General features: G+C 43.7%; 1 protein-coding gene across 1 annotated transcript in view; it reads right to left on the bottom strand.

Annotated features, from left to right (window-relative positions):
* Positions 1–27,174, bottom strand: part of egr1 (early growth response 1) — a 63,854-nt gene that overhangs the window by 23,535 nt on the left and 13,145 nt on the right. Inside the window, exon 3 of the mRNA XM_084352966.1 lies at positions 15,906–16,045. The gene's annotated coding sequence lies outside the window, so the exon portion shown is untranslated. The remainder of the gene's footprint in view (positions 1–15,905; positions 16,046–27,174) is intronic.

A 27,174-nucleotide genomic window follows, 5' to 3' on the forward strand; every position in this document is an offset into this window, starting at 1 on the left:
GCAGAATGTTTTGAACTGAGCGGTGACAGCCTCAGCCCAACTCGAGAGTCGACTCCGACTCGCCTCATTTCTATTGGAAAACACTTCTCTTTCTCCCTCTCCCTCTGTCTCTCTCCCTCTCCCTCCTCTCTCTGAAGCTGCAGATCACTTGAAAAAGAAAGGGGAAGGAACATGAATAAAAACCGAAGGCACTTCTCTTAGATATGTCTCTTGATGCTCTTCAGATCTTTAAGACTTCATCACAGGGAAATGCAGGGTTACTCGAAGAAAACTGCAGGACTCTGACTTCCTAATCTGCCGTACAAGACCTGATTTTGAGAACACGGCGCCTCTTTGGAGCAGCTTTGCGATTTTGTATCTTTTCTGTTAGTTTTTTATTTACTGATGGACGGATAGAGCTGCAGCACACTTTTTAATTATGATGAGAAAAATAAGGGACCATATTATCATAAAAAAAAAAGACTTGGTCTGTCCTTGATCATTTCATACTCTCGTGCCTCAAGTAAAAACTCCCAGGGAATGAACTTCTGTGTTTCGCCCTTCATCGGCTCCACTGTATCATTTGTTCGAGTGAAAATAAATAGTTCTGAAAATGTCAAACAAATCAGTGAGACCATGAAACGAAGGCTTAGTTGAAATAACTTTAGAATTATCAATTCCAGATACCATTGCTTCAGTAATTATTGCCACAAATACACTGAGTAAAGGTTAATTAAGTTTTCTTTAAAGGTTCAACATCTGTGTCAGCAGGTGTTCTCACTGACTCCTGCCCTGTTCTATGTTCAACAGTTCTGAAAGCTGAACCCGGGTCTCCACCAAACGCCTTATCTGCCTGAGCCGGAGCCGGGCCAGACATATTGACTGATGTTCCAGGCATAATGAAAACATCCCCTGCAAATTGAATCTGATTGGATATCAGCTATCGGCCGTCGTTCAACAACAGCAGAGCAAATGAGCCCGCCAGCAGCTCTCTCTCTCTCTCCGTCTCTCATTAATCACAGACTAAACTGCAGCAGGTTCGACCTCGCTAAGTGTAGGTCGTTTGGGTTTCCCTCCCTGTTTGTCCTTTAGATGATCTTAACATTACTGTTAGCTTTAAAACTGAAACATGCTTCACCGAATATAACTCAGTCGCAGCATTGATTTACAGTGAATAAGGCTGCTGTGCTAAATGTTGACTTAACCCTAACCCTCCAAACAAATACTGGCAGCACGGACGCTGGGAGAAAGAGTTTTTCAGGCCCTGGGCTAGCTGGTTAGCATGCTAACTTCAGTAGATAATACTGCGACACAATACACGGACGTCTTTGACATAATGTCAGAACTGTTATTTCTTCAAATTCTATTAGTTTTGAAAGCTTTAGACGAAAAATTCTTGAGTATTGCACCTTTAAATAGTCTTCAGATTTTAAGCCCAACAGACGGATCCCACTCTTTGGCACATAATGATTTCACTCATAGGAAAAAAAATGTAAGTATGATAAAGTAAATAATTAAAATATTGGTACCATTTACTTGATTCTGTCCTCTCTCCGGTGGGAAAAATGTCTGTTTGAGTTGTTGGTCTTGACGTCGTTTTATACGTCTCAATAGTTGAGCAGAGCAGCAGAAAATCAACACTGAACTCCATTTTCGTCTGCAGCCATTTTAGGACAAACTAAATAGAGGTGTGCTCATTAGACGGATACCAAACCCTGCACCTGCGCTGACACTGCAGCAGCTCATTCACACCATTATTCTCCCTATATAATGTCCAATTTAATGGGATGAGTCGAAGAAAAGAACAGAAATTTAGGCATGACTCACTTTGTGTCAGCTGGGATAAATTTGGTGGTGGTGGTGGTGTTTGGGGGGCGGGGGTGGGGATGGGGATGGGGGACAGCTCCACTGCTCTACCTCTCTCTCTAACTGAGCAGCTCCATCACATAGTTTACCCACAAGAGAAGGCAGGGAACAGCACCCCCTATTGGAGAGTAACAGCATATCTTCTAGGGGCAGTCCCACAACATGATCTGTGACCTCAGACTTACATGTATATTTGATGGTCTATATCAACCCCGACAACATCAAGTGTCATTTTTTACATTGTAGATTTAAGTCACAAGTGTGCTCTCGCTCTTGAGGGAAAGGACGCGAAATAATTCAAAAATCTCTGACCCTTGAAGCGCTTTACAACGAGTGCTATTAATTGTCCTCTTCTGTTGCACAAAAATAACCAGATTATACAACACCCCAGTGAAGAAGTGCGAGAGTGAGATTTCTATTGTTCTTCTCGTCTCTTGTCGTCGCCGCAGCTCCTCGTCCCTCCCTCCGCTCCCTGGACATCACCGCGCCAACAGATTAATTAGACAACTGATAGCAGTGTTCTCTCTTAGTGCAGGCCCACTGAGTTTTGTTTTTCTTTTTCACTTCTTGTAAGCCTCTAATTTCTCTCTTTACATTAAAGGGGCTTACTTGGTGTAGTGTGACCCAGGGGGAAAAGAAAATTAAGTCGCTCTTCCTCTAGGGCTGCTGCAGCTTATCCCGAAAAATCGAGTTTGTTTCATCCATTTGGCGAGGGGAAATATCACACCAGGCAATTTTGTTAGGCCTAAATAAAATAAATCCTGAATAACAAAAAAAAGTTTGCATTCTAGTATCACTTTTGCTAACTGCCTCTTTATATTATTTTATTTTAAAGGTGCACTATGTAGTTTTGGGGAAGACATTTTAATCAGAAGAGAAAGATCTTCAGGAACTGATTTTTTTTTTTTTATGCCTAAACAAACTCATTACAAACTGTCTTCATTTTCAGAACTGAATAAGCAAACTGACCTTAAAGGACAATACAATGTCATATTGTTTTATATTTATATAAAATATTTATATTTGGTGGACCCTGCCACCTTTCTAGCTTCAAACAGTGTTCTGGGGACCTTATTTTCCTCTGAGAACAGCTTTTTTATTCAGTTAGGGAAAATATATATATATATTTCTGTTTGTATTATTACCTCATTAATATTCTAAATATTAAAATTTTAAGTTTGAATTTCTTCTCCAAAACTACATAGTGTCCCTTTAAGGTTAATGTCGCAACAGTCTAATTAAAGGTATTTTGTGAGAGCAGCCACGGTTTTCATGTTATTCTATTCAAAGTCTGTCAACCTTCGCTGACAGACAAAAAAAAGAAGAAAAAAAAAAGGACTATCTGGCCACAGGTCCTGGTTGGTTGCCTTGGAAACGAGCATATGACTATTCTGAGGCAGCGAGAGAGAGAGAGAGAGCGAGCATAGTAAAGGTAAGTCACACAAGGACCCTCTGGTCAACTTGATAAAGTGCGATGAAAATCAAAGGCCACGACTCCACAACGCCTGCCATTGGAGAGAGGGGGAAAAAGTAGTTTCTTTTCTAAAAGCGCTGAAAACGAACACGACGGAGCAAATATTGTGTCGCTTTCAGAGCATTTCTTATAAAGTGGAGGAATCAATAGAGAAAAAAAAAGAGAATGGATTTTCTTTTCTTCTCATGTGCAATCAGTGCAGTGCACCGTCTTGATCGGCTCTCGCAGACATTGCTTTTTACACACACATCCCCCTGCGCTATCAATGCCTTAATCTGTGCATAATTACATGTGTCTGAAGTGCAAGCCATACTTTTTTTTCCTTTTCATTTGCACTAAATCATTATGCATGAGTCCAGGTCTGGGGCTCCATGCTTTTTATTCACGTTCTTTGAGGAGGCTGTCGAGCCTAATTAAGACAACATGCTTCTAACGGGCCTGTTTGGATAGCCTCTGCCTCCCTGCCCCCCCTCACACTATATCAGCCTGAATTTACTGCTGAGCACATGTATCTGTGTTCGCACTCTGTATGTATCATAGAGAGTGTGGATGTAAAGATGCAGGCAATGCAGCAGAGATTATGTCTGCTTTCTTCTGCTCAGTCGGCAGAATAAATGTTCGCGAACCACAATTACTCGCAAATGTATGCGTGTCATTTGTACCGTATCATCATATCTACAATACATATTACATCACGTTCACATTATGTGTAAGTGCTGGTGTCATGTCTGGAAGTGGGCAGAATGGGTTTATAAGCATGAAACCACTGGATATTTTGGGACATTTGTGTCTGTCGTGACAAAACCATGTATTTTAAGCCAAACCATGATCTTTTCCCAAGCCTAACCAGGTGTTTTTTGCGCCTACACCTAACCAGACCATAAGCATCGCCACAGCATGGTCACAATACAAAATTAAAAATTGCAACGTATCTGAGGTTTGTAGGAACGTACATTGCCAACATCTATTCTGGTGATTGGGTTGATTAGTAGTTTGAACAAAGGCAACAAAGGGCAGGGTAAACTTATTTTGTTAGTATCTTTGATTGAATTGAGAGAATATTATATTATTATAATTCGAAGCATTCATATTTAAAGGATAAGTGCAACCAAAAATGAGAATTCAGTCATCAGCTACTCGGCCCCATGCCGAGGGAAAGGTGAGTGAAGTTTCATAGTCCACAAAACATTTCTGGAGCTTTATGGGTGAACTTCTCCTTTAAAGTGAACACGGTCTTGAGAACTTGTCAAAATCAAACCCTAAATTTAGAGCAAGAAAGAAGATCAGAGACAGAGAGAGAAAGAAAGAAAGAAAGAAAGAAAGAAAGAAAGAAAGAAAGAAAGAAAGAAAGGAAGAAAGATCAGAGTTGAGACATGTTGTAAAGGCTTCAAAATACATTTCTCTCTTGTTTTACATGCCTGATAACAACAAGACCACCTCTCCGTTCCTGCCACTTCTCATAGATTCACACACATAAATGTTGGAGGCGAAGAATCTGCCACGAGGTCAGTGTTGTTGTCATTGCTTTTGTCCCTCTCTTCATTCTTCCCTTGTGATCCAAGGTGACAGGGCAGCGCTGGGGTAGATAGGGCGAGCGAGCATCATAGTGTAAAGGCAGAGAGAGTGGCCTTGGCAACATGGAGGAAAGACTTAGATCTGTTGGTGACAGCGCGGCAGCCACACAGGGGCCTATAGAGCCACTCCAGAGGCCATAATTCAATCATAACACAACCGTGATGGAGACAGAGAGACAGAGCTGAGGGGATAAACCGAGAGAGTTGGAGGCAGAGGAGAGCGGATAGAGGCATGAGTAGAAAGAATCAGATTACCATGCTGTTAAAGGGGAGTGGAGGATGACACTCATCCGACCTGATTTAAACGACAGAAGCGTAAGGAATGAAGTCCTCGGCTCGTCTGTCCCCTGACCTCGCCAGGGAGCGACGAGTGTGCGAGAGGAGAGCCGAAGAATCGGTCATGCTTGGAGTGAGATGGTGCCTAATCGTCCAGAGGCCGGGATTGAGTAACTGTGACTGGGTGCATCCACTGCCGAGCGAGGGGCAGGGAAAATCTGAAAAGCTAAAAAGTCATAATCAGTTTTTTGTGCGCGAGCGGGCGAGCACGGTTCGCACACGGGCCGCTCGGGGCTGTACGTGATGAGGCCATCAGCCACTAGTGGTCCCGCAGACCTGACACAAGTCATTTCACCTCAGCACCACTCCGCTCATGCACATTCACAGGATGGTAATCGTGCGCAGCCAGTCTGTGCAGCTGCTTGGCTTCACTGGATGAGCTGGATGTTTTTTTTCACCCTCAATTCCAGTCACTTTTCCCCGTATCTGTCTATTTGTGTCTGTCTTCAACAAAACGTGCTGTAAGTGTATCAAACATCGGTGGGAATCGATTTTATCTTCACACTGAGAGCCCCTGTGGTTACAGCTGAAGCGCCCAGATATTTTCCTTTAACGTGCGTGTGGTTTGTTCTTTTCCCCGCGTGTATATATGTGTGTATGTGTTTACGTCTGTGCATGTTTGTCTTAGACTATTGATCTGGCCAGCCCACAGCAGACATTAAATGAGGAGAGTAGAGGCTGAGGCCGACAGGGACCAAGATGGAGAGAGTGATGGATGGCAATAAAAGAGGAAGGGGCTGTCGGCAGGCAGAAAATTCTACCTTCAAGTGCGTCGGATGTGAGCAAGGCCGAACATTTTGAACTATAAAAAGCAGAAGACGCATTTAAAGATATAACTGAGGATGCACCTGCCTATGCTCTCAGTCTTCCCACCTATGAGTGAAGGATGGAGGGGAGAACGAGACAGGAAGCAGCATACGGTCATTGAGGGGGGACACGCAGGAAACACAACAGTGACTCACACACTCGATATACTGTTTGCAAACACACACACAATAAATGTGCACTTATAAGTCGATGTAGCTCTACTGTACAGACACAACCAGATTGATGGAAGTGGCTCAGAAATATCAAAACAACCTTGGGGAGGTTGAGTTGCTGAGAACACCGTGTTCCTCCACTACGCGGGCTCTTTATAGCTCTCCTATTCAACCAATCTGTGCTCCACTCTTTCATCCATTACTTTGGTCTCTCTCTCCCCACGTTATTTGTGTCATTGTACTGTTTGTCCTGTTCAGTGGCAAAGACGCACACACAGTCACAAATTCACGTGCGTGATGCACTCAGAGCAGGCAGCGGAAATTTCACAATATCCCCGGCATGATGGCTTATTAACAAGGTCTGTCTAACCGAGGGAGACAGCAAAACGAACAGGTTCCCTTCATCTGTCACCGTATGAATCATACTGTTATAACACACACACGCTCACACACATAGGAATGTACATTCACACGTTCACACCGAAAAACGTAACGTGTCCCTGCCATCCAGAGTGAAAGTCATTCTTCAAGAACATACAGTTAACACGGAGACACGTCCAGGTGCTGTATGTTCACATGAAGAAAAACGAACACGTGCACCAGTTGTTGCTGCATATACATACAACGCAGCGCACTCACAGGAGGTCAAGAGCACCATCTGTGCATGTTCAATACTTAATTAGATTCACAGCCACTGAATAATGTATCCGTGGGACAGAAATACCTGAGATTACGACGGGGTCCGTTTTTGACACATTTTATATCAGCGTCTTTGAAATCATTGTGTTTTTCTTTTCCCATTTCCTGAACAGCTTGTCTGGTGGTAGGCCAACAACTGGCCTCAGCCTCATTAGCTCGAGGGTTCTTTGATTATTAAAGTGACACTCCACCTAAAAACGATTATCAAACTCTCGTTCTCTCTCCAAAGAAGAAGCAGTTGGATTGTAATTGGTGGATAAATAGGTGTCAGTGCCGGCGCAGAAAGTTCGCAAAACCACTCCTGTGTCACAGTCCGTCTCTCTGCTGCTCATACGTAACTGCCCTCTCACCAAAATATGCTAAATTCACCACTTATGATGGAGATTCAGGGATTTTCATACTTAAACAAACTAAATTCCCTAACGAACTGTCCTCTTCTTCAAGGTTTTCATGAGTTAATAATCTGAATAAACAAACTGACTTTAAAGGACAACACAATTTCATGCTGTTTTACTTTATATTTGGCGGACCCTGCCACCTTTCTGGCTTCACACAGTGTTCTGGGGACCATATTTTCCTCTGAGAACAGCTTGTTTATTCAGTTATGGAAATTATAACATTCGCTGTTAGTTTGTATTATTATCAATTCAATATTTCTTAGTGCCCTTTTAAGCTAATAAATGAGAAGTTTGATGAGAAGAGGTTTACAAGGATTTTAAGTTTTTTTATAGTGAATATCTGAGTGTAATTAAAGAAAATTTACACTTTGCTGCTGATCCCCATCACCGAGACTACAAACACATCTCAAGTCTGTGAGGTACTTAAAATTACCCTTTAATTTTTCTTCTAACACATAACTTCATACACTTGCACCTGACCAGGATCACTAAACATGGATACATAGATATTTTTATGTTTCTCATACAAATATCCAAATATACACATACACACATTTAAGATAGTGTCTTCTTGTGGACTCATTGCAGACTAAAGTTGATCATTGTAATTGTTAAATTTTTTGTTGTGTTATTTTCTTGTCACACCTTTTCACAAAAAAATATATAATAAATCATTTTTGTATAGATACTGATTCGGCCGTGCATTTTGGCCAGTTTCCTTTAAAGGTCAATCATTACAACTCAGCTGCATTTTTCTCTCTGAGTGATCACCAGTAATTCTTAAGTATCTGACATATGACAGCGTGAAGCCTAATGACTAATGGCACACGAAAGCGTCTTCATGTAATGAAGAAGTTGAATCATTGCTGCCAAAGTCAAAGTGTGTCACAGAGTGTAAGTGCGGGTTATGTAAAAAACTGTGTCAGCCTTGTACATCTGTTCCAAGTACACAGAAAACAATGCAGGAGTGAAAAACTGATATCGCACTGGAACTCGACAAGGAGGAGCTTTGTGATGCCGTCGTATCTCCACGCTGTCAACACTGACGCGCTCATGAAACACAAGGCCTCATTTTAAGTCAAACAGGAAATAGCCTGCACAATCCTGGGAACAAACAAGAGAGGACAGCGGCGCAGTTTGATTGGGCCATGAACGGTCGCTGTCGTTACAAAGCACCACTGTAAGCTCCATCGATTATCAAAGGGTTCCGAGCTTAGACGGGGAGTCTACTGATCTTTCCCGAGCTCAGACATGAAAAGCCCCCAGTGACAGCTCATAGCCTGGGCTAGATCACGCCGCTGTGGTGGTGGTGGTGGAGGGGTTGTGGAGGGGGAGCTTCTGGTGCCTGTTTTCTAACCACCTGCTCCACAGGCCCTGGTTTTGTTTTCTTGTTTTCTCTCTCTTAACGCAGCGCTCTGACAGGGGGCGACAAGGATGTGCTTTCATGTGAACTCGGGGCCAGCGACGACATAGGTGTGTGAGAGACACTTGGTAAAACAATGCAAGACAACCTTTTATTATGGCGGCACCTCATTACTTTTTAACCAGTGTAATCGTACGTGCTGCTCCTCATGAATTATTCACAGGTGAGTTCTCGTCACAAAATGACAGTGGGGGAGAAAGCAGAGCGCTCTGAGTGAAAAAACAAGCACAAAAATAGGAGAAGGCATATGTCGAGAAAGTGACGCAGTGACGTGTTTCTTCATACCTTCCATTAACTATAAAGACTTTCATGCAAAGGCCACAGATTATGCATCTGAGCCTACAACCCTGTAACAGAACATATGGACCGCACATTGAGAGTTGCTTTCATCTGGTACAAAGTTACTTTCAACTAAATCAACCCAATTTTTAAAAGTGGCACAAGGTTTGAGCCCCAGTGTGTTCTCCTTTCATCAGCAGCATTTGGCAGCAAAAAGGAAACATAGAGAGGAAGTGGGTGCTGCTACAGAGAGGTCAAAGCATCGCATCAGGAGCGTCTCTCTCCATTAGACCACCTGAGAAGCAGAGCCGGTCCGCTGGAGAGTTTTTCCCGCAGCTGAGGAGTTTGTTTGTGTGTGTTTGAGAGAGGAAAAAGACACGGAAAGAGAGGCTGCATGAAAATAGACACCTCTGTCACTGCTCTTCCCTCCAGCTGCACCTCATATCATTTCTGCGCACACATTTTCCCACTTTTTAACTTCCTGTCTTGTGGGAATTAAACTCTCTGATCAGATTGAAATGAACCGCACCCTTTCTGTATCATTGTTGTAGAAACTAAATCTGGGGGCTCTGCAACTTTACCGACTGCACCAGTGGCAGACTCAGGATTTTTGAGTAGCAGGGGCGAAAAAAATAAAACTGGCACCAGTTGCATGAGGTGGAACACCCTCGAGGGCACTTTATGTTTTATCTACCGTAGGGGAAAATTAAATATAAGACCAGTTAAAGGCCAGTGTTTTTAAACCATGGCCCTATTTTTTATTTTTTTATTTACATATTTCGGTGTATAAATGTCTTAATGAAATTGGTGCAGTAGATCGCCTCATGTTAGTTTGGATCTGATCCAATCCAAGACATTACAAACAAACAAACTAATGGATCAAGGCTGTAGATCAGCAACTTCTGCGTATTAAGAGGTAAAATTAAATTTTTATCAATGGAGTCTGGTAGCTTTTGACAGAACAGTATAACAGCTATTTCTTGTTCAATAAAAAACATCTCACTCTTTGACAAAGACATCCTAATTGTTTTTCAAATTGTTTCCATAATGTAGTGTAATGTAATACATGTAATAACAATCTGTGCCTGTGGACGTACTTTGAGTTTGGATTATGTTGCAGTCATTGCAATCATGACTGGACCAATTCCAAACCTGTGGGTACCTATTTGTCATTTAGACCCCAGAATACGTAAAAAAAATAGGGCCCAGATTAAAAATACTGGAATAAGCGGTAGATCAGCAAATGAGAGCTAAAATGACAATTTCTTTCAGTGGAGTCTGGTAGCTGTTGACAGAGCAATATAACAAATGTTTGTAGTTGAACAAAATGGTTCTTGACGAATTATCTTTCCAAAGTCCGACTCTTAGAATAACTATCTGTGCCTGTTAGTTGCAAAAACAAGCACCTTTAGTGGACATACCCTGACTCTGAATTACACTGCAGTCATCACAGCCCATGTCGCTGCTGCTGAGGTGACATACAGAACCGATTCCAAAACTTTTTTGAACACAAAATATGTAAAAATACAACCCAAGTTTTAAAAAAAAATACTGGAATTACCCTTTAAGGTTTTACTGAGTGGTTCACACAGCTGTGCGGCACAGTATCGACACGGTGAGTCTATTCATAGACTTTTGCCGACTATGTGCCTTCCCTGAGAGTCTGCTGATGCCGCCACACGCCCCTGAGGTTCACGGCTTTATAAACATCCATGATCAATTAGACACCAATTAAACAACGTGTTAATGAGCTGCCTAATGACTTAACAGCCATATTTCCTCTGTGAGGTTTAGCTCAAGCTGCCTCCCTCTGGGGCGAGAGCGGGTAACAGGAATCATGGAGTGGGTGTGTGCACTATGACTCAGGCTTGCTGTCAGTGTGTCTTATTCTCTTGACCTCTCCTAACTTATTTTTTGTGTTTTTTAGGGTCAGATGCATAAACTTAGTCTTGGCTTGTCAAGCCGTTTTCAGATTAGATCACACAAGAGTCCTATCGTCGTCTTGTTTGAAGTGGAGTGACTGAGAAACAAACTGTAACTATTTTGTAGTACCACTGGAATAAAATATTGGCATGTCTTACATAATCTGGCCCACTTTGCTAAATTTGCTCCAGCATGACTTGTGTTATATTATGTTGTAACTCAGCATTAGTAGTTTCTACTGACCAGCAAAGCCCACGCGGGTTCAAACAGCCGGGGCACACACACAAGTTTCTGTGAGTCAGAGCTCGAATGTGTGAGAAAATAAAATAAAATTAAAGGTGAGTTTGAAAAAAAAACGCTAGTTCAACCCTGCTATTCTCTCACTCCACTCCTCCACTTTCTGAGTCAACCGCCTGCCTTTCAAGGCTTTCATCCACAGAATGCAGAGTGAATCACGACGTTTATATCATTAGATTTTTTGCCAAACTTTGTTTAAGAAGTTGAAAATGCTAATACTATGTTGGGAGAGAGAGAAAAGACAAGGGAGCTCGGAAGGAGATGACCCACTTAGTATAATTATCGCTAACGAAGAGACGGGAAAGTTGCGAGCTGGGGAAAACACACAGGCCTAAATGCGTTAAATTAATCCAGATAATTCAATAGGCGGTGATGAAACGCCACAATCAAGCCCCCTCTGGCTCCAGTGTTTGACTGATAATGCACTGGGCTGTTTTATGCGAATAGTTTTCCATAACCTTGTTCTCCCTGTCAGGCGGCATGGCTGTGGTCGGTGCTGCTGGGTTGTGTTTGTCTGCGGAAAGTGACACACGCGCACACAACTACATTTGCATGCACGCATTGACACAGACACACACACACACACACACACACGGGTAAATACACCACTGTATAAAGTCACCCTTGGACATTTCCCGTGCCTCATGTGAGATTCATACAATGCGTTCAACCATGGCTTCCCCCCGGGTGTATGCAAGTGCAGCATCTGAGGTTTAGTAACAAGATCATTAAAATAATCAAATTATGATAAGAGAGAGTCAGTCGTGCTGAAACTAGTTGTTTTGAGTCCATCAGAGGCGATGCTGTTAGTGTGCGGAGCGACGACCGAGGGGAGGGCATCATCAACATTAGCTGACAGCATGGGAAAAGACCCTGCGGTGGATCTGAGCAATAATAACATTACTGCTGCTTTCTCACAATAATAACATTGCAGGAATAAAAGAAAAGTTCCCCTTTTTCTGTGAGTTAAGTGTCCCACTTTTAAGCCTCAGAGCAAAACAATCTTCACTCATCTGATTGTGTCTTAATATCTTGTCAGAGAAGACGTCAGACCGGCTCACCTCCTGTTAGCAGGCTGCTGGTCTGTTTCTGGAGGCGATGCAAAGAGGCAGCAGCAGCCAGCATCTCCTCTCATTCATCGCCGCGGAGGGAGAAAGAGCGAGAGACCTACAAGTGTCTTCAGAACGGGTGTCTGCACCTTTAATCTCCTGTGGAAATGTTTGTTTAATGAGAAAAATATTATTCCACCTTTAATTACAAATGTGTCTTTCCTCCCTGCTTACAAACATCTCCTTTGAGACGTCGTCTTATTACAATTGCAGTTTAATCTGAAAGGGAATTAAAGCAGCAGTAATTAGTTTATAGAGGAGTCTAATTGTCTTATTGTGTTTTTAAAAACATTGCTTCATCTCCTCGGGAACTTTGAAAGTAGGATAGTGTCGTCGTCCCCCCCGCTTCCCCCGTCCTCATCAACTTCTCTCTCTGCTGTACAACAAAACTATTCATTTAAACCAATAATCTCCAAGTCATTACCACTTATCAAAAGGGCTGCAAATTAATTATGTTAACTGCAAGAATTTTCATTAGATCTTTAAATTTGTACACTTCATCAGTTCTGAGAACTCAGCAATTTGATTACAGTTGATTTCTTTCTATTTAATGAGGCAAGCGTTTCTTTTTTCCCCGTCCTTTTTTGTCCGTTTCTCTTTTTTTTTTTCATTAATTGGATTATGATCAATGCAAGCTTTAATGTTATGGAAAACTTAACCGGAGCCTCTATCTACTATGACACAGTTTTGCCGGGGAAGATTAGAGAATGCCATATCTTCATTCGTCAAATATCAAACTGTCTTTCCTTAACGATGTTGGAATGAAATGTTGCTAATCACTGCTGACGAACGCACACTGCTGTTCTACAAAGATAATGAGTCTGCCAGAGTCAAGGGGAGAAACAAACAGCCGAGGAGAGAGGACTGAGACGGAGGGGAGACGATGTGACGGATCAACAAAACATAGATTCTCCAAGTGCAACTACAGACTGACAACTAATGTAAAAAAAAAAAAGCGCGACTAGAGGAGAAAAGACAGGGGCAGCACAGGAAATGAAGGAAGGGAAGATATGTAAAAGGGTGTGAGGGGGAGACCGTCACATTGTTTCAGGTTCGAGAGTTGACCTAAATGGAGCTGTGAGGCAGAGCAGGAGAGACGGAGTCAGAGACATTACAGAGACACATGTCAACCACCATGGGATGTAAGGTGTGAAAGAGAGAAACAGAGTGAAAGAGGGTGAGAAAAAGGGGGAAGAGGGGAGTGATGTTGGAAAGCGAGGCGGAAAGGATGAAGAAAAACTCGGAACACTTTGACAAGAAGTAAGACAGCCAAGCAATCCTCCTCTGGCGTCCACTTCTGCAAACTTCTGCATCACGCTGAGACTAAAATTGAGTGTTTCCCGCCTGAAACGGTGCATTTAATTACCCCTGCAGCTCGGCTTTTGTTTGCAGCTGTTTGGATGAAAAATCTGACCGGTGATCCACCAGCCAAGAACCTGAAAACCTGATGATTTATACCTTCCACATCGCCACGACACACACACACAGACAATTTATAGACATGTGAAATGCACCTGTGCGCTTTAGCCTCCTCCACTTTGGACCCAAAATGTCACACAGATGCATAAACACACACATACACCAACGCACACACACACACACAGGTGCTGCTGGGTGGACCGTGGGGAAGAGGTGAGAGCACTCTCGCTCCGCTGGGTGGAAAACCTGATCTTCTTACCTCAGCAACTTCAGATGGAGGGACTCAGTGGAGAGACATCTGTGTATGTGTGTGTGTGTGTGTGTGTGTGTGTGTGTGTGTGTGCGTGCGTGCGAGCATGCGTGTGTGTGTGCATGTGTTGCGAGAAGCAGAGCCAGAGCTTCTTCTCCAGCAGCAGAGTGAGTGCAGAGATTGAGGAGGATGAAAAAGACAGACAGACAGAGCCGGAGACATTGGCTGTTGTCATGGCAGCATATTAGTAGGCCGTAAGGTAAACAGGTGTCTCCTTTTAACATAATCAATCCGGCTAAATGAGCTAATCAGCGCTTGTGATATGATCCGCAGGGCTGAGAAGGAGCCATGTTAGTTGCCCAACCACGACCTCTCGCCGGCACGCCCGGCGCCGGCCCGTCCAGTGGTCACACGGGTTTACACGGCAGCATGCCGTTCAACCGTCTCCCCACTGAACCAGGAGAATATTCCCACCCGCTATTGCTGTTTGTGTGTATGACCACCCACTATCATCATTAGCATCTGACAGAGAGAGCACCGGTTATGTGGATTATCACAGCCGTGCGTGCTATTATCATAACAGTTACGATAGCTACGCCTTCCGTGAATGGATAATCAGCAAGGTATTATGTACTGGGATAATAGCACCGTGTGAAAACTGGGGATGCACTCCCGGGCTAACGTGCGCGCACAACCGTAGCAATTATTATGAGCCTGGTTCATGCTGCATTTCGTTAAAGCTGTGTACCGCCGCAGATCTGATTACGATAACAACGGTGCATCTTGTGATGATGATTATTAGGACGATCGCAGCGATGATGAGGGTGTTATTTCCAGGGCCGAGCTTACCTTTGTGTGATCAACAGCTGTGTGTGTGTGCGTGTGTGTGTCTGCGTGAGAGAGAGAAAGTGAGCAAATGGTTGTAAAAGAAAGTCACTGAAAAGCATTTTAAGTGTGAAAGAAACATCATCTGTCACATTTCACACAGAAGTAGCTTCAATAATCCAGTTTGAATCATTTAGTTAAAGAAACCAGTGAGAAGATTATCATAGGAATCTCTTCCTCTGTGGCGACGCACCTGTGTCTGTGGGACTCGTAACTAATGTTAGCAGTTGTCATTAGCGGAGACTTCGTGCTAATTATCTCATCACTGTCCGTCTCAGCGGATTCACATCCTGCAAAAGCTAAGGAAGCAAAAGGGAGGAATTCAACACAAGTGCAGACTCATTTGAAGTCTTTATCACCTTCACTCTCGATCAAAAAGGTGCACAGATGCTTAATGATGACAAAAACATGTCAGGGAATAGACGTGGTTAGCAGGTGAAATCGAAGACAAGCTGCCTCACAATTAAATCTGCTGAAACGAGAGGTTTGCTCTGCTCTGCCGTTTCCCCGTCTCATTTTAAGAGGGCAGCATTTTTGTTGCCTTGTATCCCCCTGCCGCTGTGGGCATGCACACATTATTAAGCTGCTCAGGCCTCCTCACCAGCATCAGGCCTCCGCCCCTCCTCCTCCCCCCCCCGCCGTCCTCCCACCCAGCTCCCTAGAGATAATCAGGGTATTACAAATGAAAAGTCAGAGCCATAAATCAGGAACCCCACCCCCCATTCCTGCCTCCACAGGTTCTTTCACCCACTCAGCTCCCCCACTTGCTCTCCCCTCCCGGTAAAGTCTAAGCTGGACAAACGGTGCCTGTCCTGCCGGTGAGGAAGAGACACAGATGAGAGGAGATATGGACAGAGGAGAAAGAGGGACAGATCAGATGGAGGGGGCTGAGTAATCCGGGATTTCCACCCGATGACGTCAGCAGTTGGCCCATGTCATCCATCAAACTCACATCTGTGTCACAAACATTCCCGTGTGTGTGTCTGTGTATTTGTGTGCGTGTTGCAATCCTACATGACTCAGGCGCAGCTGGTCTGCTCTGTGCTGCTGAAGTGGACGTGCGATGACAGAGAAGGGTGGAGAAACACAAAAAACAACACCATTTTGGGAGCCTGACTTTGATGTTTTCCATGGAAATCCTTCATGAAGATATTCTAGAGAAATAAAAACAGTCACACAGACACAGAGACATGAGGGAGGTCAGATATATGGTAAAATACCTTTCACAGTCCTCGTCAAAAAATCTGCCAAACAAAAACGTCTTGTCACCTTCAGCAACACCAGACAGACGCTGACGAGAAACTGATGTAGACTGGGTGAAGTCTTCAGAAAAAGTTGCTGCTGTTGTGTCAAACAGACGAGGACAGAGGGAGTGACACGCAGCCTGATCCAGGTGTCAATCTGTACAGTACAGCAGCTAATAGAACGAGCGGAAGGATGGGAGAAGAGAAGGAGCGAGGGACAGAAAGAGGGAGAACGCTACCCCTCCCCTCCGCAGCCTGTCAGTCAGTCACAGAGGGGGAGAACGACAGGCCACAATGGGGCCCTTCAGCGCCTGGCTGAAAGTTGTAATTTAGCATGAAGAGCCATCGAGGGGCGAGCCTAAATATAGCTCCACATATACATTGTGTCTTGTGGAGAGAATAGCAATTAACAGCCAATTAAATGAATGACTGGGGTCAGCAGCAGCAGCAAACTAATGGTGGGTGTGTTGCTGCGCTGCCGGGTAATCCAAAGAGACAAAGAGAGAGGTTGGGGAGCGAGAGGGGGCAAATTTCTCCATGTTTTCCCTTTTCTTTTGAGCAAGGCAGCATAATGAGATTTGAAGGGTTCCAATTATCTGTGTCACCTGTGCTTCAAATGCTGCTGCCATGTAAAGCACTCAGACATATAATAACTGTACTGCACGCGTGTCATCTTGCTCGGGATGAGATGAAAAACAGAGAGTGCGCGTGTTTAGAGAGTGTGTTTGCACGGGAAAAGGTCGCTCCGGTATGTGTGGATGCACTGCGTGTGTCATTACATCATACAGCTGCGTGCGTTAGTATTTCAGCGGTCACTCCTGTCCGGGCATTGATTGGCCGGTGGGTGACAGCTTTACCAAGTCTCTGCAGTAGCCCAAGCACAACGGAACAAGTCCCCCTCTAATTGCCTTGCCTTTGAAAAGGCAACTCCTCGCTTCAAAAAACAAGGCGAGTCATTAACGCCGTTCTGGCAGCCGATCCACCTCCCCTCCTCGACCCCCTTCTCCCCTCTCTCTCTCTCTCTGCCGCAGCTGATAACACCTTGTTCAGAGCCAGTGATCAAGGCAGAATCATCTCCTCCTCACCCCCATCTCCTCTGCAACTCCACCTGCATAATTGCCGCACCTAACCTTTTCAGTGCTGCCTCCGTTGGGAGTCAGCCAGCCAGCCCAATTGGGCTGCAGGTATTAATAGAATCTCATTTCATGCCTCCATCGGATAAAACAAAGGTTGGGTTTCACCGAGCAAGTTTGATCTTATTACTGCGACTGTTGAGAAGGTAAAGGTGCACAGCGAATTCACGAAGGTGTGTGTTTGTGTACGTGTGTGTGCCAGCGGGGCCAGATCACGGAGGTGTGATAAGCAACAGGGTGTATGATCATGATTAACTTACCATCAACAAGTCCTCCAAAGTAACACAATTGTTATTTTGTCCATAAAAGCCCCTGGAAGCATTTCCTGATCTTGCAGATTACAGCTGAAAAGTAAATTAAATCAGCACTATGAGTTAAGTGGTTTTATGTAGCTATTTGTAGCAATTATGTATTTATCATTTTCAATTGGCCATATGTGAGCAGACTGTAACATCTCTCTCTGTTGCCTTGGTTGTTTAACGCAGCCGGACTGTGGATTTCTTTGTGAAGGACCCGGGTCGGATTTTCAGCGACAGTCCAAAGGATGTGACTTTATGGACGTTCTCTAGCGCCTCGTCTCAGTGCCTCTCTCCGCTCGGCTAACACAGAGCAACAGTAGCTAATATTAGCTCACAAATGGAGTCTGCTATGAACGACTGACCGCCTTCCAGCACAACATGAAAGTTCTGAAGAGCCTTAGGTTGGCTCTTGTTTTGGTTGGATTTAGGCACCAAAACATTTTTGCTAGGTTTAGGGACCAATCATGGTTTGGACAACACGTCCCCATGTCCCACCACAAACATCCCAGATACACCGGTGACAATAATCTAACATCGTATGTTTACATAAATTCTTGATGCCATGTTATCACCTCTATGTAGCATACAGCTTAGTATTTTGGGAGGATGAAGAAGCTGATTGCTTTACTTCCATATCCCTGAAATGTGTGCATCGCTGACTACTCACTGTCGCTCTATAACATCACACGACTTTGAAACAGCTGGCGATCTCCAACCCATACATGTCTATGAGAGAAATGTTTTCACTGGCTGTGCACTTTCATGGTTTTGGAGGTGGAGGTGTGTGGAGTCATTTGATTTAATTGTCATCCTCACTGATGAGTCCAACCTGAGACACATTTTTTATGGTCTAATTTGTGTGTTCCTCCCTGTGGTTTTGTTATCAGTCCTGGTTCTCCTCCATGGTTGAAGATGAATCTGTACAGTGACGGTCAAGTGGACCCAAGTTGAGGTTCATGACCTTTCGGAGCTGCTGTTAAATGAAACTCATCAGTGGCTAAAAACTCTATGAAGCATTCTCTGAGTTAACGTATTCTCCATTTTTTTGTCAGTGCAGCTTCTTCATGTTGACTTCCTCTAATTAAATCCCAAATTAAAGCCTGATTGTTCAGTTTGTAAGAGCTGCTCCTGCTCGCGAATCATGTATGATTTCTCAAAGATCATGACATCATAAATCAAGTTTAAAGGTGAATCGTTGCCCTGAGGGAATTTTCAGGTTACATGGCTTGTTATTTTATTTTAATTGCCCTTTCCGGACACACGATGGATCTCAGCGTATCAGCTGCTGTAGGTGTGAACTGCACAGAGCCAGTGTGCTGTGTGAGGGCTCTCAGGAGCTGAAGATGAGGCGGCTTAACGCTCCTCTCTCCGACGTGGGGCCTTTTGACATGCTGCACTTTAATAGCATTGTGCCACCATTTAGAGATCAACACGAGCCTCGCCTCGCTCACGCTGATACGAGCTGCTCGTGGATGAGATGCATCTTGGGAAATCTCTTAAATGAGCGAATTCAGTATAGAGAGCGGCGAAGCAGGCTTTCTGCTTAACAGTCAAATCACTAACATGGTGAGGAATGTGTGGCCACATTGGCATTTAAAATGTTAGCCTTTTATCCCTCTCTGTCTTTCTTTCTGCTTTGTCTTCCTGTTTCTCGCTGTTCTTTGTATTACTTAGCTCTGTAACCGAGGCTGTGGCAGACACTTTGCAGGCTGTTTTTCTAGCCTTAATAATGCATAGATGTTGTGGGTGATGCGGCTAAGGCATCTTTGTTCAGGGAATCCCTGGTGTGACACAAATTGATGGAGATCTATGAGAATCCAGCTTGTTATGAGGGAGGGGGGTTGGGGAGGGGTGTAAGGGGGCAGATAGAAGGCAGAGGAGGAGGGAGGGGCTCAGCAGGTCACCGAAGACCAGCCAGCAACTCTCATTTAAAAAACGATCGAGAATGACAAAGGTTCGCTTTCATCTGGGGATGGGGAAAGGAACAGAGAAGCGATCATTATACAACATACGCACACACGCACATTCACACAGTTCGTCGAGCCTGCTAGCCTCAGCTCGAACCTTTGTAAAAAGAAAAAAAAAGTCCGACCAGAAAAAGCATTTATGTGCAATATGTACAGTAAGGAGGTGTGTGGGTGGGTGGGCTGCTGTCTTAATTGGGAATTAATGAGGGGGGGCGCAGGGTGAGGTAGGAAGTGAGGGCTGGGACAGAGAGGGAGGGAGGGGGATTACCTTGCAACAGCAGGGCGAGTGGGAGGAATTCTCCTTTCACTCCGAGTCCCCGGTGGACGGATGGGACAGGGATCTCCCTGGAAACAGCTGCCACGCCCTTCCTGAAAGATGGACTCGCATCCTCGACACTTTTGAGAAACATTCGAAAACAGGGACGCGTGAACCTCGAGATCCCAAACAGGAGGTGCACTTAAATGTTTCCTGAACAGTGTAGCTGTTTTGTGGACAAATCTTCCGAGTTCCTCTGCAACACAAGGTTTTCTCTCTGAGATGTGGGGATTTATTTGCAGCACTGCTGCAAGTCTGTAGGGACTGCTCCACTTTCACCCATAATCTCTCATTTTCATTCACATCAGAATACATTAATGAGAAATGAGACCCTGCCATATACTTCATGGTTCAGGCCTTTTAGAGAATACTAAATATAGCAGGGTCTCTTTTTTTCTTTCATTATTTCTTCTGTTCTTTCTTTCTTCCTCTTTCTTTCTTCCATTCTTTTTTCATTCTCTCTTTCTTCCTTCCTTTCTCTCTTTCTTTCCATTCGTCTCTGTTTCCACACCATCTCCGTCGGCTCCTTTCTCTCATCTATATTTATGTACTCCATATTGAAAAGTTCTTTTGCGTTCAGAGCGAAGCTGTGCGTGGTTCCTCACTGCAATTACTGATTAATTACAGGGAATTAAAGCAATTAGAACTGCAGAGATATACAATTAACGAACACACGCTTCATGACGCCACACACAGGCTGTGCAATCACTAGATTGCAATGCAAATACCTCTCTCTTTTAATCTCTCACACAGTTTTTCTTTCATTTTCTCGTCCCGCTCTCCCAACATGTACTCCACAAATACACACACACACACACACAGACACAGACAAAGCATGGTGGGGGCAGGTTTTCCAGTTCATTAGATAGTATTTAATTTGAAAACACCTCTGTGTTGAGGGAGATGTGAGTCCTCCTGGGGGATGAAAGCTGAAGCAGGAGTGGGCGATGAGGAAGGGATTCCTCCATCTGTCCCCCTCAGTCCCACAAACCTGAGACGGCACACACCAAAACAGCTCCTTAACCACCAGAGTAAAGTGATCTTTGTGATGGCATTTGGGCTGACATTGTTAATATATATCAGTGACAAACAGAATCATATGGACAATAAAGTTGTACCCTGGATTCACACACACACGATGTCCATCCACTATCAGTAAACAAGTATTTTTCTAGCTATGATCATTCCCATCATAGATATAGTTTGATATTTTCAGATATATCCTTATTAGCTTTCTGTCCAAGAGTTATAGCGGAAGATTGCCACCACTCTCACGTCAGTACAGTAAATTTTAAAGTGAGGTTATCTATCAACACTGACCTCTGCTGCCTTAAGTGGTAACTACAGCGCGCTGATACATTAAAATGTATTGACATCTTAGGACAAAGAGGAAAGGAGACACATCTCCAAGACTTTTTTCTACGACATCCCTTGTCCTGCATATGGCTGAAATGTAGCCGCTAGTAGCTAGCCTTAGCCTACTCACCAAAAGCCACTGCACACCTTTTCTGTCCCCACCTGCCATGTCTAGGCGTCCCTGAAGTCATTGTCTTAGTCAGAACCGCTGCATCACTTTCATACTGCATCATCAAACGGACCTCTGACAGTCTCGGATGCTGTGATTAGTCCCAGTTTGATGTCCTATGTCCTATGTTCACTTTCAAGCTGCCAAATCCATTTGAGCTGGGCCCCGTCGCCTGTGGCGACTCTCTACGTGATACAAAGTGCTGGTCCAGACAGACCCCAGGGCCACTGGCACCGTGGCTAACTGAGCCATGCGCTAATTAGCTAACAGTAGCTAGCGACAGCCAAGGATAGCTAGCAAAGAGCAGCAGTTGTCGGTTACTCTGGTGATATGCTGCTTTTTGGAGCACCCTTCAAATTCTGGCCATATTCTACAGATTACACCTCTAAGCTACCGCCAGGAGCCATTTATCTTAGCTTAGCACAGTGACTGAAAACAGGGTGAAACTGCTAACCTGGCTTTATCAACAGGCAATAAAATCAACCAAATCAGCATGTCTGATGTCTTGATTCAACCAGGCACGTCTCTATGACCTTGAGAGTGCGACACGGTCTCTTCTGTCACGTGGCTTCCAATCCGACTGGGACCGTTTCAGAAGCATGTCATGCCTGCTTGATATGGTTGAATTGTCTATATAAATTGCATTTATTGTTGTTACTTCCAACTTTGCTGTGCTGTAGATCCCCCGTCTGCTCAGGGTGGTTTAGTTTGAAAATTGACAGGACTCTATGTGTCTGACTTCCTGCCTGGCTCGATCTGGTCTGTTCAACTGATGCTGGTTCTGTCTGCTCCTGTCAAAATGTTGCTTTGCTCATAAAGCTCATACAAAAACCTGAGTATAAAAGCTTGAGTTTACAGGGGTTTTGTGATGGATTTCATGGCCGGTTTAAAAACAAATCTTGTGTAATTAAAAGTGCCAGAGAATAGCATTAGAACGTGGAGTCTTAGCAGTGCCATTAGGCTGATTCTTGACTTGTTTTTATAAGAGTCATTTAACGAGTCCTGCTGTGATGTCATGGAACCATAACGCAGCCAACAAATCAACGGCTTTCGTTAAAATGTCACTGGACTGAAAAATATCCTGCAGCTAAAAGCGACGAAACAACAACAGAGGACAGGTCACTTCTCTGGTCTCTGAAAACCAGGCATGTAATAAACAACTCATTTAATCTTATATTCACTCATGAAGGTGTTATGGTGGCTCAGCTGCTTCACAGTGCCCGACTTACTACCAGCCTGTGCGGCGTTTGCATGGGTTTCCTTGAGACTCTCCCTCCCACACTCAGGAAATGTTGTTAGGTAAGAATCTGAGTGTGAATATGACTGAATATGAGAGCGTCTATCTGTGATGGCCCCGTGACTGACTGACTGACTGGTGATCTTTTCAGAGTCCCTGGTGACTGTAAAAAGGGTTGAGTGGGTAGAGACTAAAAATTAATTCTTGACTTCCTCACCCAGTTCGGCAGAAATGTGATTGTGCAAGTGTTTCTGAGGCTGCTGTTAGCGTGAATCACTGAGAGTTAGTGCTGCGAAAAACTGATTTCCATCATCTGTTCTGTCGGGATACAACAAATAATTTCAAACGCGGGGAATAATGGTGGCAGAAGCACAGAGGCACTTGAAAAACGGAGGCTGCCGTAGTAAACACACATTTCACTGAACTATTAGAAGCATAAACTGTACGGTTATTGTACAGTAAATGAAAAGTGACAGCAATAACTTTGACAGCCTGAAGACAAAAAGAGAGATTTGGAGTTTGGAGGCCTCATTGTCCCCTCTCTCGAGTTTCCACAACAATGACATGCATTCACACTGAGCAATGCATAAGTTGAAAAGCAGGGAAGGTTGAAGGGGAAACAATTTGTGTAAACAGGTGAAGGAAAAAAAACAGTGAAATAAATAAAACCAGAAGAGGAGAGATTGATAGGTGACAGGATGCTCCTCTACTCTTCTGTCTCTCTCTCTCTGGCACTCAGAGTGTGATGCCCCGAAGCAATGCCCACGGATACACTCTCCTTTCTTCCTCCCAACCCTCTTTGCCTTTATTTGACAAAAAAGCACACCATCTCTGTGACTCGTATGAACTTTGAGCTCCCTCTTTGCATTTAAAAACTTTTCTCACCTGCACGAACCCATCCATGACTATCAAACTGTGCATCACAATAAAAAAAATTTTTTTAAACAAAAATCCTTACAATGATTCCACAACAGATCCTCAGTGTCTCTCAGAGCTTATATAAATGCTGAAATATTCATATACGTACATATTTTTCCCTTCATTTTTTTTGCCCATTTTCAAAGAGGAACATTTTTCTGCACTTTAAGGCTTGCTATATTTATGAGGAGGGCAGGAAGTGTCCCCAGGGCAGCACAGTGACTCATCCCAGGGTCCTGCTGCAGTGAGGAGACGAACCTCAGACCACAAACTCACACCTGCTGCAGCACACACATATACAGACACGTACACAGAGGGCAGGAAATGAAACAATATGATCGAGAGGTCAGCGTTCCTAGAAAGAGGAAGAGTCAGAAACACAGGGGAAGTAAAATGTTCTCAAAGCAATTCAGTAATTTTAAAAAAAAAAGGAAAAAAAACGGTTATTGTCGGAGCCGCAGTGATTAGCCTGCCGTACTTATTTTTTCGTCAAATGGAGGATTTAGTATTAAATTTATCTGAATCGTTTTTCAGTGGAGTCAAAATCAGCAGAGTGGGAAATAACAACAATCAGCTAATGGAAATCAGCTCAGGTTAGTGTGCCAGAGGAAGAAAACACAACTCATCTCACACATTGATTCATTCAGTAACAAGAGTCCACTGTCATGCTAATGGCTCTGTGAGGCTGTACTGCACAGAGATGCTTTTAGCTAAATGCAACACCATCATGTGAACATTTGTCAAAATGATATTGTTAACATGTTTAGCAGCTATAGAGCACGGGAGTGTGGCTCGCTTTATATGTCAAGGGAGGGGCAGTATTTTCTTAAAAACAATCTGATATCATGACTTTGTATTTAAATCTGTTCTCAATGGCCTTGACCAAACACTTTTTCCCATGAACCCTTGACCTCTGCAGGCTAAGCCACGGCAAGAGTGACTCTGAGACTCAGCAAACAAGCTGGCTACCTGCAGGGTGGGCTGCCATTGGGCTATCCCACTACTGGTCCGCCACACAGCCTGTCTGCTGTATCGAAAAAGCCCAGGAACTGCAATTGAGACAGCCAGAGTAGTTGGTGTATTTACTTGGGCAACTACAGCTCATAATCCACTGCATCAGCTCCGCTGCTACCAACCACCACCCATCACAAGAAAAACACAAGCACAACTCATTTACACCAGACAACGACTGAACATAAACATGTCAATGGTAAGTTACACGTGCTGCCATGGTTGTAATTTCTTACAGGAGTTTTTTCTGTTCCCATGAGGTAATTGTTGTCTGTTTTTTAAATCATGCAGGTATTCATTTCTTATAGCAACAGCTGCAGTGAAACCGAGTTGTCTTAGAAAATGTAAAGTTAACTGTGAACATGTTTCCTTTTTTCAGAAAGCGAGGTGAAAGAAATGCTCAGATTGCATTGAGTTACAGAAGCTACTGGAACAGAGCCATGACAGGACGTGACATCACTACTTTTTTCTCTATAGTGCCATGTTTGGCATGAAAAAATGCAGTTTGAAAAATGAGTGCACACAGTTTAGGGAGGAAGCAAACACATGTATCATGCCATCCGCATTCTTTCTGCCACTGTGTACATCTGTCACTATAATGAACATGAATGTCGTGCCATCACACACAGCCCTGCCTCAGCCAGTTTAGTGGCTAAACACGCCACAGTTGTGCAGCAGTGAATACTGTAGGTATGTAAAAAACAATGACAAGAGACCATTTTCATTCCCTATTTTCATCTCCTGTTAATCCTCACTCCTCTTTGCACGCAAGCTGCAGAATACCTCAACTGTACTGTACATGGCGTATAGTTCACCATCACTCTCCCTCTGCTTCCTGTTTCCCACAGAACAGTTTAACACATAATGACCGTACAGCCATATACGCACCCAAATGACATCTAATGCATTCAGCCCTGATAATGTGCGCTGTGGCATGTTGCATTTCCATACCGCTGCTTAGTACATCATCGTCACAAGAAGCCATTATGGTAATACGGCACCTGAGGGAAGACAGACGGAAAGAAGGAAGGAGTTGCCAGAGAAATGGAGGGAAAGGGAAAGACGAGAGGAGGATATAGATGCGTGCATAGATAAGAGACGGGTGAAAATAGTGTACAAGGACAAGGTGAAGAGATTCTTCTGATATGCATCACAGGCTGGTGAAGGAAGTTTGTTTACAGGCAGAGAATATAAGTGATTTTTTGGCTTGAGTTGGACATAAAACTCAACATGAAACCACTCTCCTTTATTCAGGGCTGTAATATTCAAGTCCATTCTTGGTCTTAGTCTAATCTCTATTTTTTTGTTGCCCTTGCATTTGTCGTTGTCTGGGCTAAATCAGAGACTGGTGGAGATCACCCAGTCTTTGTGTTCACCGAGTGACACTGGCAGGTCTCACTGCAGGCTGGAGATGCTGCTCTGCTGTCAGTTCCCCAGAGACACACATATTCACACAATTTTACCCTTTACAGTAATGTTACATGTGCTGTTCTTTACTGTCATTTACAAGAGTGGGTAATGTTTAATTTCCATGGTGTTTTATTACTTTAATATCTAGGCTGTAGATAACAGTAGCTACAGTTAGCAGCAGTTAGTGGTTACTCATGCGATACGCTGCCCCCTATTTGTTTGGAGTTTGAATTCAACAGTTGGCCAATTTTTACATATTGTATCTTTAAGGTATCTTGACAACTCTTTGTAGGTTTTTATGTTTCTTTTATGATCATCAGTGTCATTACTCACTTCATGTAATTGGTTTTTTTTCACCTTTTTGAGGTTGATGCAAGGACCAAACAGCAGTTGCCTCTTTACAAATCCAGCCGTTAATGAGCATCAAGTCCAATATTCACTCTCATTTTAGCTCAGTTTTTGGTCTCTACCAACTCCTGAGGGAAATATCTGGCCCTTCACCTGCTAAATGTTTTGCTATGGTTACCATCTAATTGCAAACTTTGTTTGTCTGTTTGTTCAGTGCTGAGTAGGTTGTTACAGCTGGCTTTTCGAGCTTGGTGAGTGCAGTGAAATTAAACAAAATCTGTAAAGCAGAAAAACCAAAACACTGAGCTAAAAGACACTGCAATGCCCTGCAGAGCTAAGGGGAAATGCAGAGTTGCAAGCTCTTTCACACACAAATAGACGTGTTCTCCATGAAAATAGTGATGATAGACACATTACTGTGTTACATATCTATTTTTATATTCTTGGTCATGGGAGTATGTCTATCAAGGATTATTCTGTTCATATGGGTGTATGTGAACAGGCTCTCCATGTCTAGAATCGATTTTGGTGCTCATATTCTCTTCAGATCTGCTTTATTTTAAGTCTGTGCTGGGATTTTGAATTTCCTTGAGGCACCTTTCTAGTTAAATAAAGTTACACAGAATTCAAAAATGTAACTTTTCAACCCTGGCAGCATGAACTACAGTCCAACCCTGGATCCTTCAGTTTGTAAGAGCCTTTTTACAAATTGTAATATGTGTTGTGCCGATGAAGGGCAGCTTACAACACCTTTAAGTGAAAATGCAACTTTATCACCTCCATTGCGACATCACTCAGCACGCCAGTAATTCACTCGTGATCCTTCTCTCACTCACTCTTTCTGTTCACCATTACCACAGTCTCACCTTTCCTCT

This window comes from Pagrus pagrus (assembly GCF_965226575.1).
Source record: "Pagrus pagrus genome assembly, chromosome: 5".
Taxonomy (NCBI): Eukaryota; Metazoa; Chordata; class Actinopteri; order Spariformes; family Sparidae; genus Pagrus; species Pagrus pagrus.